Here is a 12,091-nt window from a genome sequence, read left to right as displayed (position 1 = left end):
CCAACCTATCATTATCATGGATAAAAAAAGCTTTTGATCTTCCCAAAAAAAGGAACTTGTTAAAAATTAAATGTTACACATATGGTAGAGAAGCTTATTGGAAGGAATCCTTTTGGGGAGCCTGAGTGGCTCAATTGGTTAAGCATCTGCCTTCAGCTCAGATCATAATCCCAGGGTCCTGGGTTGGAGCCCCATGGCTGGCTCCCTGCGGAGGAGCCTGCTTCTCCCTCTGCCTCTGACCCCTCCCCTACTTGTGCCCTCGCACTCTCTCTCTCTCTCTCTCAAACAGATGAATAAGATCTTTTTAAAAGGGGGGGGGGGCGCTTGGGTAGCACAGTTGGTTAAATGTCTGCCTTCGGCTCAGGTCATGATCTTGGAGTCCTGGGATCAAGACCCATGTCGGGCTCCTTGATCAGTGGGGAGTCTGCTTCTCCCTCTCCCTCTGCCTGTCGCTCCCACTGCTTGTGCTCGCTCTCTCTCTCTGTAAAATAAAATCTTTAAAAAAAAAAAGGAAGCCTTTTAACATTTTAAAAACAAAATGCAGTTGAACAAATTACAGCAAGCATAGCTAAAATTTCTCCTCCACTCCTTTCTATTCAGAGAGTAATCATACCTTATGGTCCTTTTGCATCCTTCCCCTCTAATATTTTAACAGAGCTCAATAAATAGAAAAAGGAACATGGTACAACAAAGAGTCCAAAAAACTCATCCTCACTTTCCAGCAAATTAAACTTTCCAATCTCAATTAACTCCACTGTGAAAAGTAGTGATAACGTCTACATCACAGGAATGTTTTAGGGATGAAAAATAATACAAATAAAACAAGGTCACACCATAGATGCTCAATAATAATAGGTCTAATTATCACTAACAAAATATTTTATCAACTGGACAATTGAGAATGCATTTTGGAAGCTTAAACTTCAGAAGTTTCTAAAAGGGGAGATTGCTGGGCTGGGGATAGGAGGGAGGCTTCATTAGATTCTAATGCTCTCCAGCTACTTCCATTATTTATTCTTCACCAATTAACTTTCTGATTTAGTAGCCTAATCTATTGCCATTGCCTCCAAGTATTTCATCACCAATTTATTCCTTAACCCCCTTTACAGTATGTATTTTGTTCTCATCATATACTTACCATCAACTTAGAAATGACAAATCTATTGGGGTTTTCCCCTCAATATTCTTTTTCTTTAACCTTGCCACAAGCATCTTCCTTTCCAAAACTCTAAGAAGACCTCACTGTGTTCAGTATTCTGGTTCTATCACCTACATAACCATTCTGACTTTCTGTACTTTTTTTTTTTAAGATTTTATTTATTTATTTGACAGAGATAGAGACAGCCAGCAAGAGAGGTAACACAAGCAGGGGGAGTAGGAGAGGAAGAAGCAGGCTCCCAGTGGAGGAGTCTGATGTGGGGCTCAATCCCATAACGCCGGGATCACGCCCTGAGCCGAAGGCAGACGCTTAACAACTGAGCCACCCAGGCGCCCCTGACTTTCTGTACTTCTTGAACAGTCCATTCAATGTACACATTCCTACCTTCCCTACTTAGACACTTCTCTCTCCAACCCATTTCGAAAATACTTCCACCTCCATTCCCTAATCAGGACCCACCTGAAGGTTCATAATTTCCCAAAATAGTCTCTTCCTCTTCTACACTACTAAAGTATACACTGCTTGGGGGGCTATGTTGCCACTCCATCTACCACAGTAATATCTGTGGATTAACAAGTCAGCAGAAACATTGAACTTTTAGTTCAAAAGGAAATATATATACCTGGCAAGTTTAAAGAGGTCAGACCGGCAACTTTTTATACCCCCATGGGCAGAGGTACACAGGATGTGTATGTTGATTAGAATCAATACCCTAACTAAATTAATTAAATGTTCTTTACATTTAGGGGCACCTGGGTAGTGCAGTCGTTAAGCTTCTGCCTTCAGCTCAGGGCGTGATCCCGGCGTTATGGGATCGAGCCCCACATCAGGCTCCTCCGCTGGAAGCCTGCTTCTTCCTCTCCCACTCCCCCTGCTTGTGCTCCCTATCTGGCTGGCTGTCTCTCTCTGTCAAATAAATAAATAAAATCTTTTTTAAAAAATGTTCTTTACATTTAATTAGGCAAGCTCAAAAAGATTAAAATAGAGTTCATAAGGGGCACCTGGGTGGCTCAGTCAGTTAAGCATCTGCCTTCAGTTCAGGTCATGATCCCAGGATCCCAGGATCCTGGGATCAAGCCCCACGTCAGTTTCCCTTCTCAGCAGGGAGTCTGCTTGTCCCTCTCCCTCTGCCCTTCCTCATGGTTCCGCTTGCTCTCTCTCTCTCTCTCTCAAATAAATAAAGTATTTTTTAAAAAATAGAGTTCATAATTGCTTGCCCAATTTAAGCACTTTAAAGGCTTACATTATTCTCTCAAATTTCCAAGTCTAAACGTCATTCTATGAAAGAGTAAATGTAAATCTTCCAATAGCTGAAGCCTCAAATAATTTTCATAGTACAGTTTAAGAACTCATATACAAGGTTTTCACTAAGTACAAATAACTGAATGAATCCTTATGCATTTATATGAGAAAGCAACTAATGTTCATCAGTTAATCAAAAGACTCTTTGTTCAGGAAAACACACACCAAACAAATACCACTTAACATTTACTACTAAAGGGCTATCCTGATGCAAGCCTCAATAATGACAACTATTTAAACTAAAATGGAAAAGTACTATTTCCACAACTTCTGGATCTTTTATCTGTGTTGCACATAACATTCTTTACAAGGTACAAACAGGATTCAGGAATGCAGATTGATCTTGAGTCCCCAGTAAATTAAAATGTAAATTATATAAGATACATATACATTTATCATCCCATTCCCATTCCGGGATCTTCTACCATAACCATACTTGGATGTATTTGTTAAAATAGCAGAAGACATGATATCACCTAGAACAGACCAGTAATAATGACAGGGTTACCGAAAACTGAAATTAATTGGGCAAAAAGGAAAACAATAAGACACTCAAATAAAATAATTAAATTTATTTCTCAGTAACTGAGACTAAGGAATGAGTGTGATTGGAAAAAAAATTAGGGTACTGATTAAAAACATGAGCTATAGCATCAGATTGGAATTCAGCTTAACTCTACCACTAACTAGTTGCTGATCTTGAACAAGTTCGTTTTTTTTTTTTAAGATTTTATTTATTTATTTGACAGAGAGAGAGACAGCCAGCAAGAGAGGGAACACAAGCAGGGGGACAGGGAGAGGGAGAAGCAGGCTTCCTGCTGAGCAGGGAGCCTGATTTGGGGCTCGATATGGGGCTCAATCCCCGGGCCCTGGGATCACGACCTGAGCCAAAGGCAGACGCTTAATGACTGAGCCACCCAGGCACCCCTTGAACAAGTATTTTAACCTCTTTGAGTCTCAGGTTTTTTACCTGTAAAGTAAGGATAATAATACTTATAAAGTTGTGCACAGATTAAATGAAATTAATTATGCAAAGTACTTAGAAAGTACTACATAGGAAAATCTCAATAAATTGCATTCAATCCAAAAGGCCTCGACATTTTTATAGCTAAATTATTTCAGACCTTGAAGAAGAAATTAATTGCCAGGGCATATAAAAAGATGGAAAGCTTTTCTCTGTCTCTCTCTCTCTCTTTTAAAGATTTATTTATTTGAGACAGAGAGCATGCATGGAGGGAAGGGGGAGAGGGAGAGGAAGAGAATCTCTAGCAGACTGAGTGGGGAGCCGGATGTGGGGCTCAATCTCACCACCCTGAGATCATGACCTGAGCTGAAATCAAGAGTCAGAAGCTTAACTGACTGAGCCACCCAGGTACTCTTCTCCCTTCTTTTATTTTGCAAAACTAGTATATTCAGAAACCAAAACCTGAAAAAGAAAATATAAGAGGAATACTAAAGACAATCTTACATAGCAATCAAATCTAGCACTACTTTAAAGAGGTATGCTCTTATCAAGTTGCCTTTACTCCAAAGACAGCAATTGTTTGGTGAAATCTACTAGGAAGTCCTCTAACATAATTCATCAACCACTAGGTAAAAGAAGAAAAACTATATGATCATCTCAACGTACATCACGAGGGTGTGTGATCAAATTTAATATCTTTTTCCTGGATTGCCTGGGTAGCTCAGTTGGTTAAGTGGCTGCCTTCAGCTCAGGTCATGATCCCAGGGTCCTGAGAGCAAGCCCCGTGTCAAGCTTCCTGCTCTGCGGGGAGTCTGCTTGTTCCTCTCCCTCTCCCCCTCTCCACCCCCACTTGGGCTCTCTCTCAAATAAATAAATAAATTCTTTTAAAAAAATTAATATATTTTTCCAATTAAATCTCAATTCCAAAAAGGAATTAAGGAAGACTATTTTCTTAACATGCTAAAAAAAAAAAAAGTTGTCAGAAAGAATACACAACTGTGAAACCCTAAAGGCATTCTCACTCAAATGAGAAATGAACCAAAGATGCTCACTATTCACTAATATAATTTAACATTACTCTAGACATTTAATGTGAAACAAGAAATAAGGATTAAATATTGGCAAGATGAAATTATCATTATTTACAAATGCTAAAACTGCCGTATTACAAAGTCCAAAAAAACCTAAGAATTAAGGGGCACCTGGGTGACTCAGTCAGTTGAGCATCCAACTCTTGACTTCGGCTCAGGTCATGATCTCAGGGTCCTGGGATCAAGCCCCACATCTGTCTTCCTGCTCAGCAGGGAGTCTGCCTGAGATTCTCTCCCTCTCCCTCTGCCCCTCATCCCCACACTAGTGTGTACTCTCTCTCTCTCAAATAAATAAATTTAAAGAATCTTTAAAAATAAATAAATAAAAACTATAAGAATTAAGAATTTCATAAAATGACCAGTTAGAAAACAGTATACCTAAAGCACCAATTTTTCTATGTTCCATTGGGAAGATGCAATCCTCTTTAAAACACAATGAAAAAAGATTCCATTGGCAATAGCAAGTTTTAAAATATCAAAAATTTATTTCAAAAATAGGCAGAACCACATGAAGAAAACTATAAAACACTGAGTCATTTAAAAATGACTTGGGGGCGCCTGGCTGGCTCAGTTGGTAGAGCATGTGACTCGCTCTCAGAATTGTGAGTTCAAGGCCCACGTTGGGGGTAGAGTATACTTAAAAAATAAGAAAATAACTTGTTTAAAATGATTTAAATATTGTAAAGATATCACAGCTATCTCAAAAAATTAATTTGAAATTCCACTGGGGGTTTTTTGAGATCTTAATAAATTGAATTAAAGGTAATTTGAAAAAATAAATATATGAGAAATGTTAAAAATGTTTTGAGAAAGATAATAGAAATTCACACAATCATATAGTAGGATACATTAAAAAGTTACAATAAACTAAGACTGAAATCACTGGAGCAAAAAATAAACAGCCCCACGAAGCAGAATAGAAAGCCTAAGAAAAAATCATATGTATATGATTTTAATATATGATTTTATATATGATTTTCACATGTTAAATATATATATGTTTATGTAAATCATGTAAACCATGATTTGATATATAATATAGATAACATTTAAAACCTCTGGGAAAAGATAATTGCCCAATAGTGTTAAAATAATTGACTTGTCACTCTACACCAAATATGTTCCAAATAGACTAAAGTGGTACATGTTTTTAAAAACTGTGAAAGTAATACAAAGAAACAGAGGTAAATAGTTATATAATTTGGGAGTGCAGGGAGGCCTTTCCAAGCAGGCAGTTACCATAAAAGAAAAATTTGATATATTTAACTACACTAAAAATGTTTAAAATCTATTTAAAAAGAAAAATCCACACCAAAAACAAAATGAGAATGTAAATGACAAACTGGAAAAATTACTTGCAATTTAATTTGACAAAGATCTAATAGTTTTACACACAAAGAACTCTCATAACTCAGTTTTTTAAAATCTCCAATATCATAATAAACAAAGGACTCTAATAGATAATTCACAAAAGAAATACAAATATTTAATGTCACTAATAATCAATGAATTTTTAAAATACAGAAAATAAAACTTTCCATTTCAAAATGGCAGTTTTTTTATTCATAGTGCTAAAAATGGAGAAGTTGCCAGCAATCTCAAGCATAACTAAAAAATGAATATTAAGCCTTTCTGGAAAGTAATCTATTACTATTAATTAAAAATAATTAAAATATGCATACCTTTTGATGTTAGAATTTATCCTAAGGAAATAATGATATGGGCAATGATTAAACTATCAAGCTAAATGCTACAATATTCATTCAAAATTATTGGAAAGGGCTTAAATTTTCAACACCTGAAATAAATGATAGTAAATCCATATTCTGGAATATTAACCATAGATTTAAAATGATGTTTTGCCATAAAAGAATATTTTATTGACTCAGATAAGCATTCACTCAATTAAGTGAAAATAAGCTAGTAACAAGGCAGCATACACAAAAAACAAAAACGAAATCATAGTACATACAGTATGGTTTCTTTTTGTTAGAAAAAAAAGTAAATACCTATTAAAAAGAACCTATAAAGATATTCACTAATGTATTAATAATTATCTCTGGGTGGAGGCATTATAAATGTTATTTATCATTTATGCATTCCTAAATTTTCCAAATTTCCTACAGTTATCATATCTTACATTAGTAAATAGGAAAATACAGAATGTTTACAAAATTGCTGTCGCTATAGTAACAACAGTATCTAAAATCATGCTAACATTGATATTCCCACTCTTTTAGGCTGCACCAAAATTAGGGATGCCTACTGTCTAGGTTAGATCATACTTTGATACTCTAATCAAAATGAAATAAATTTTCAGAACTTTAGAAATCAGACAAGTTTTCGCTCCATGTTTACTTATGATTGAGTACAATGACTAATAATATTTAGAATTAACCACTTGCTTTCGGCCCCCTCCCAAAGGTAAGAATCCAAAGTAAGGAATAAGCCCTGGACATTGGAGCCAGCAGAACTCAACTTTTAAATACATCAAGGGACGTCTGGGTAGCTCAGTCGGTTAAGCGTGGGCCTTCGGCTCAGGTCATGATCCCAGGGTCCTGGGATCGAGTCCCACATCAGGCTCCTTGCTCTGTGGGGAGCCTCCTCTCCCTCTGCCGTCCCCCCAGCTTGTGCCTGCCCGCTCTCTGACAGTAAATAAATAAAATCTTTAAAAAATAAATAAATAAAATAAAAATAAATACATCCAAATACTGAGCCAGAAATTAAAAAGAAAGGAAGGAAGGGAGAGAGTGGGGGAATATAAATATTACCTTTCTCAGGATAGAAAGTATGGGCCTTTGACAACTTCTAATCACAACTCTTCTCAGTCTCATTTGGGAGACAGAACAATAATTTTATCCTCCAATGTATTTAAAAACCATATATCCAAAGGGCAAGCAAACAGGATTTCTTCTGAGCGTAAATGTTAAATATTCTCTTTTCTCAGTGCATATATGTAGCCTAACTCCAATAGGACCAAAAAGACTCTGGCAATACTTGGCTCTCAATAACAAGCAATAGTCAAACTGTTAATTCCATCTGCTCCCCTCCAAAAAATGACAAAGCATTACATGGTGGCGCCAGGGGTCCCAGGCTCCATTTAAGGAGTTTTCCAGAGTGGCATCCATTTCCACAAGATTAAGATGAGTACTTCAAAAAAATCAATCTTGATACTACATGATGACAACCTGGATGCTGATAACAAAAGAAATGTGCTATCTTTAACATCATATTCTTTGTTTCTTTCAAATTGTCTCCCTTTGTTATTTGTCAAAGCTCTGAATTTCATCCATTTCCATCTCCTTAGGGACTCAGTTCCAGTAAATATGTCATCTTTCCTATCTCTTACTTCTCACTTTCTTTATGCATGTAAAGAAACAAACATAACATTCCTTCAACCTATATCCGTCTTCAGCGGTTTTCAACCTTGCCTGCACATTGGAATTACCCAGGGAACTTTAATGTACCTGTGCAACTAATCTATAGCGACAAAAAGTAGATCAGTGGTTTCCTGAGGATGAGAGGGAGAAATTACAAAGGGACACAAGGAAACTTTTAGAGGTGATAGATAATGTTCGTTTTTTTGATTGTGGTGATAGTTTTACAAATGAAAACCTATGTCAAACATTAAATTGCACACTTTAAATAGGTGTAGCTTATTACTTGCCAATTATATTGCAACAAAGCTGTTGAAATAAATATAATGCCTAGGTTCCACCTCAACCCCTGGAATGGGCTTTCCCCTGGAAATCAAGATTCTTAAAAGCTCTCCAGATAATTGTAAATGTGCAGCTAGGAATGAGAACCACTGCTCTATAGCTATCATTCTCTGCCTTCTTCAGTCTTCTTGAAATGCCTCACTCAAGTATGTCTACTTTATCATTACCCATTCTTTCTCAATCTTCCAAAGACCACTATGCAGTTAAAACTGTACTTGTTAAAGTCCCCTATGGAATTCTGACCAATTCCCTGGTCCCAGGAGTCCTCTCCTTACTTGACACCTCTTTACAGCATTCAAAAAAAAATTTTTTTTTAAGATTTTATTTATTTATTTGACAGAGAGAGAGTGAGAGAGAGAACACAAGCAGGGGGAGTGGGAGAGGAAGAAGCAGGCTCCCAGTGGAGGAGCCTGATGTGGGGCTCGATCCCATAACGCCAGGATCACGCCCTGAGCCAAAGGCAGGCGCTTAACGACTGAGCCACCCAGGCGCCCCAGCATTCAAAATTTTTGACCCATCCGCCTCTACTTGAAATTCTCTCCTTCCTTAGCATCTTTCTTGATGTTCCTCCTACCTTTCTAACTACTACTCTTCTCTTTCACACTATTCTTCTATCCATTTCTGCTTTTTATCAGTCTGTTCTCCAGCTGCTGCTTTGATCATACTAAAAGCTTTCCTTGAATCATTTCAATATAACCAAGTCAGTACAGCTTCAATTCAACACCCAGTCTGCCCTGTAATCCTGATTTCTTTTATAAGTTCCACGCCCATGGATCCAAACATCTAATTGTCATCTTCACCTGAATGCTCCACAGCTTCCTCAAATTCAAAAAACCCCAAATAGAACTTGCCATCTTCCGTCCACCTTCCCTCACTTCCAGTTACTAGAATCAAGTAAAATCCTCAGGGTCCTGATTCCTCCTCCTTTCTTTCCAAAGGTGACAAGACCTATCAGATTCTACCTCACTCTGCCAGGGTGAGGGTCTCAAACAAAAATTCATTAAATGGCTTCTTACTCATCACCTTCAATCCAAAACCCATAGCCAAGGAAACCTTGCCCTGGTCTGGAGCTCTACCACCCTCACTATTCTCATCTTCCACCATTTCCTTATTTAACCTCAGCATTCAAGTTATGTTAATGTCAGTGCTATTGACTTTGGACTTGTCATTGACAATGACTTCTCTAAGCTGCCATAGTTTCTCATCCCCCCTTGCCTTCTCACTTATTCTCCTCTTGGAAAGTTACTGACCTCCTGCACTTGGCTAAATTATATTTCAAAACTGTACTGTGTGCTCCTGACTCTTACCTACATCCACACTGAATTAGCCATCCCCTACTCTGCTCCCTTACTACACTATGCATATCTCTATTCAGATTCATCACATGGTATTATAACTATTACTTGATCTGTCTTGTACATCAGAGAGTAAATTTCTTGATGACAAGAATTATGACATTCATTTCTGCCCTAGAACCTATTCAGCCTGGGGCAGTGCAAAATAAATATATGTTGGACATAACTTCAATTATTTACAAAATGTAAACTTGATACCCCCAATATGGTACTGATACTAACATTTTTCAAAGTTTTAAAATATTCATTATAAAATAAATATCACACAATAGGATCCTGAATAAAACAGTTGACTGTAAGATATGTTTGAACTCTGTCAAAACAACACCACTCTAAAAAGTGCAACCAAGATCAGATTTTATAAAATAGAAACACAACAAAGAAAGCATAGCAGGAATAACATACTGACATAACCAACACCTTGTGGGGGTGTCTATATCCAAGTACTGCTAATGTTGACAATTAAGAGGTTTTATAATCCCTCTATGATAATTGTAGTAAATCAAAAAGTATTAAAAGAAGCCAAATCCAGAATTTTTTAATCTAAATATGTGATGGTTTTCCCCTTAGCCACTTTATGTAAATGAATTATTTGAATAAATGATTTTAAAACTACTATTGGCCAAGCAGATCCTAAAATTTTTCTTTCTTTCTTGCCTTTCCCTGCACTTCAAAAAAAAAAAAAAATGGTGTTTGGGACCAAGATTCATCTTGTAAACCTTAAAATGTATTAGCCCAAAGAAAAGATGCTTAGAAATTGAAGGGAGGGCCAGCCAGTCTGTGGGTGTTAGGAGAACGTTCTTATGGAAAACAACCCTCCTGGGTCTATCACATTGACTCAAGGTTACACCGATCCTTATGACTCTATGCAGATAAGATTTTAAAAGCTGAAAATCTCAAACTGTCAAGTGTTACATGAACCAAGGAGGTGGTATATCCACTCCCAAAACTACTGTGTGACCCAAAGGACAAATTATTTGCAAAAGGACAGCTTGGTCCTACTGACTATGGTACTGTCTCTGAAATTAGTAGCTGGCTGTGGAACAAACTCCCCCTACCTGAAGAGCGGAGACGCTGCCGGGCGTGTGATAGTGTATTTATCAAGAGACCCGATCCTGGGCAGTATGAAACCACTAGGGCAAAATTAAAATCTTTCAGGAGTGCCTAAACTTAGGGGTACAGAGCACAATTGTGCACGCTGAAGGGCGGATACGCAGTTTTGCTGAAGCGTGCAAACTTGGGATCTTTTAATTGCAATCATTTTCAGACAAAACCCCGACGATTCCCAAGTACGTTAAAAATCAGCCTCGGGAGAGGAATAACTCATAGAAGGGAGCAAGTGCTGAAGAGGGGATCTCCAGTGTAATAACCAAGGAAGGATTCGTATCTGCTTTCTGAATCTCACCGTGCTGCGAGAGACACCAAAGACCCAGACGAATGCTGCTTTTAAAGATGGGGAGGGGGGGTGTCGACGGTGACCATTTTGGTCACTAGACTAAGGGATAGCGGTAACCTCCCTGGAGTGGGAGAGGCCAGGCCGGAGCATCAACAGCGGCGGAATGGGGGTGGAGGGCCCCCGCAGAGGGGCGGCGGGTCCGACCGAGGCGGCTGCACCCTGGGCACGCCCGGAGTCTGGACTGCTCCTTGCTGGGAAAGAGAAAGACCCGAGTCCACGCGCACAAAGCTGCCGCCGCCCAGGCAGCAAACGGGCTGCGCCCAACTTCAGGGCGAGCAGCCGCCGGCCGCAGCCCACTCACCCGACGCCTCTGCTCCGGCCCCTCCGACGCCCCTAGCGCCCAGCGCATTCTCGCGCCCACCCGCGGCGCCTCGCGAGGGAGCCGTTACCCCCAACGAAGGCGCCGCCCCGGGGACAAAGTCCCGGTCCCCTCCCCGCCGCCGCCTCGCCCCGGCTCCTCCCTGACAAAAAAGTTATCGGTCGCCGGCCGCCCTAGGGGCCCGGCGTGGGTCGCTCGGTCGGACTCACCAGAGCGGCTCCCCGAGCTCCACCTCCAGAACCTCGACTTGTCTGACTCGCAGCGACAGCGACAGCGGCTGCTCTGCTTTCTCCCGAGTAGCAGCACCACCTGCCCCCCTTCTTCCTAACAGAACGGGTCCCGGCGAGCCATCTTCCCCCTCTGCTCACTGACTGACAACCCAGCCCCGAGAGCCGCCACTGCCGCCAGCCACTCTGACAGGCACGGCTAAGGACCCGTCCCCAGGCAGCCAACCACCACCGCCCCACTTCGGCTCGGCCTATCGCCGTGCCCTAGGGCGGGACCAGAACAACTTCTTCACCAATAAGAATCTTCCTCTGCTAGGCCTGGGGCGGAGCCTTGAGGTGGGAGGGAAGGCGACTTAGGTGGGCGTGGTCTGAGCACTGGGCGTGGTCGGGGCGCCAAAGGGAAAATGATTGACCGTAGGATTTGCGGCAGGGCTAGTGAGAGTGATCAGCCAGCGTCTCTCAGACCCTGAGCCAAGAGGACTCACAGCCCTCTCAGAAG

The 12,091-nt window shown here is 40.0% G+C and overlaps 1 protein-coding gene across 2 annotated transcripts in view; it reads right to left on the bottom strand.

The window, feature by feature from the left end:
* Positions 1–11,773, bottom strand: part of HYCC1 (hyccin PI4KA lipid kinase complex subunit 1) — a 101,538-nt gene extending 89,765 nt beyond the window's left edge. For both annotated transcript variants that reach the window (XM_045793049.2, XM_045793050.2), the window contains exon 1: positions 11,575–11,773. The gene's annotated coding sequence lies outside the window, so the exon portion shown is untranslated. The remainder of the gene's footprint in view (positions 1–11,574) is intronic.
* Between the last annotated feature and the right edge of the window lie 318 nt (positions 11,774–12,091).

This window comes from Ursus americanus, chromosome 3 (assembly GCF_024610735.1).
Source record: "Ursus americanus isolate L20-20 chromosome 3, mUrsAme1.1.p, whole genome shotgun sequence".
NCBI lineage: Eukaryota > Metazoa > Chordata > Mammalia > Carnivora > Ursidae > Ursus > Ursus americanus.
This window is presented reverse-complemented; position numbering and strand designations above follow the sequence as displayed.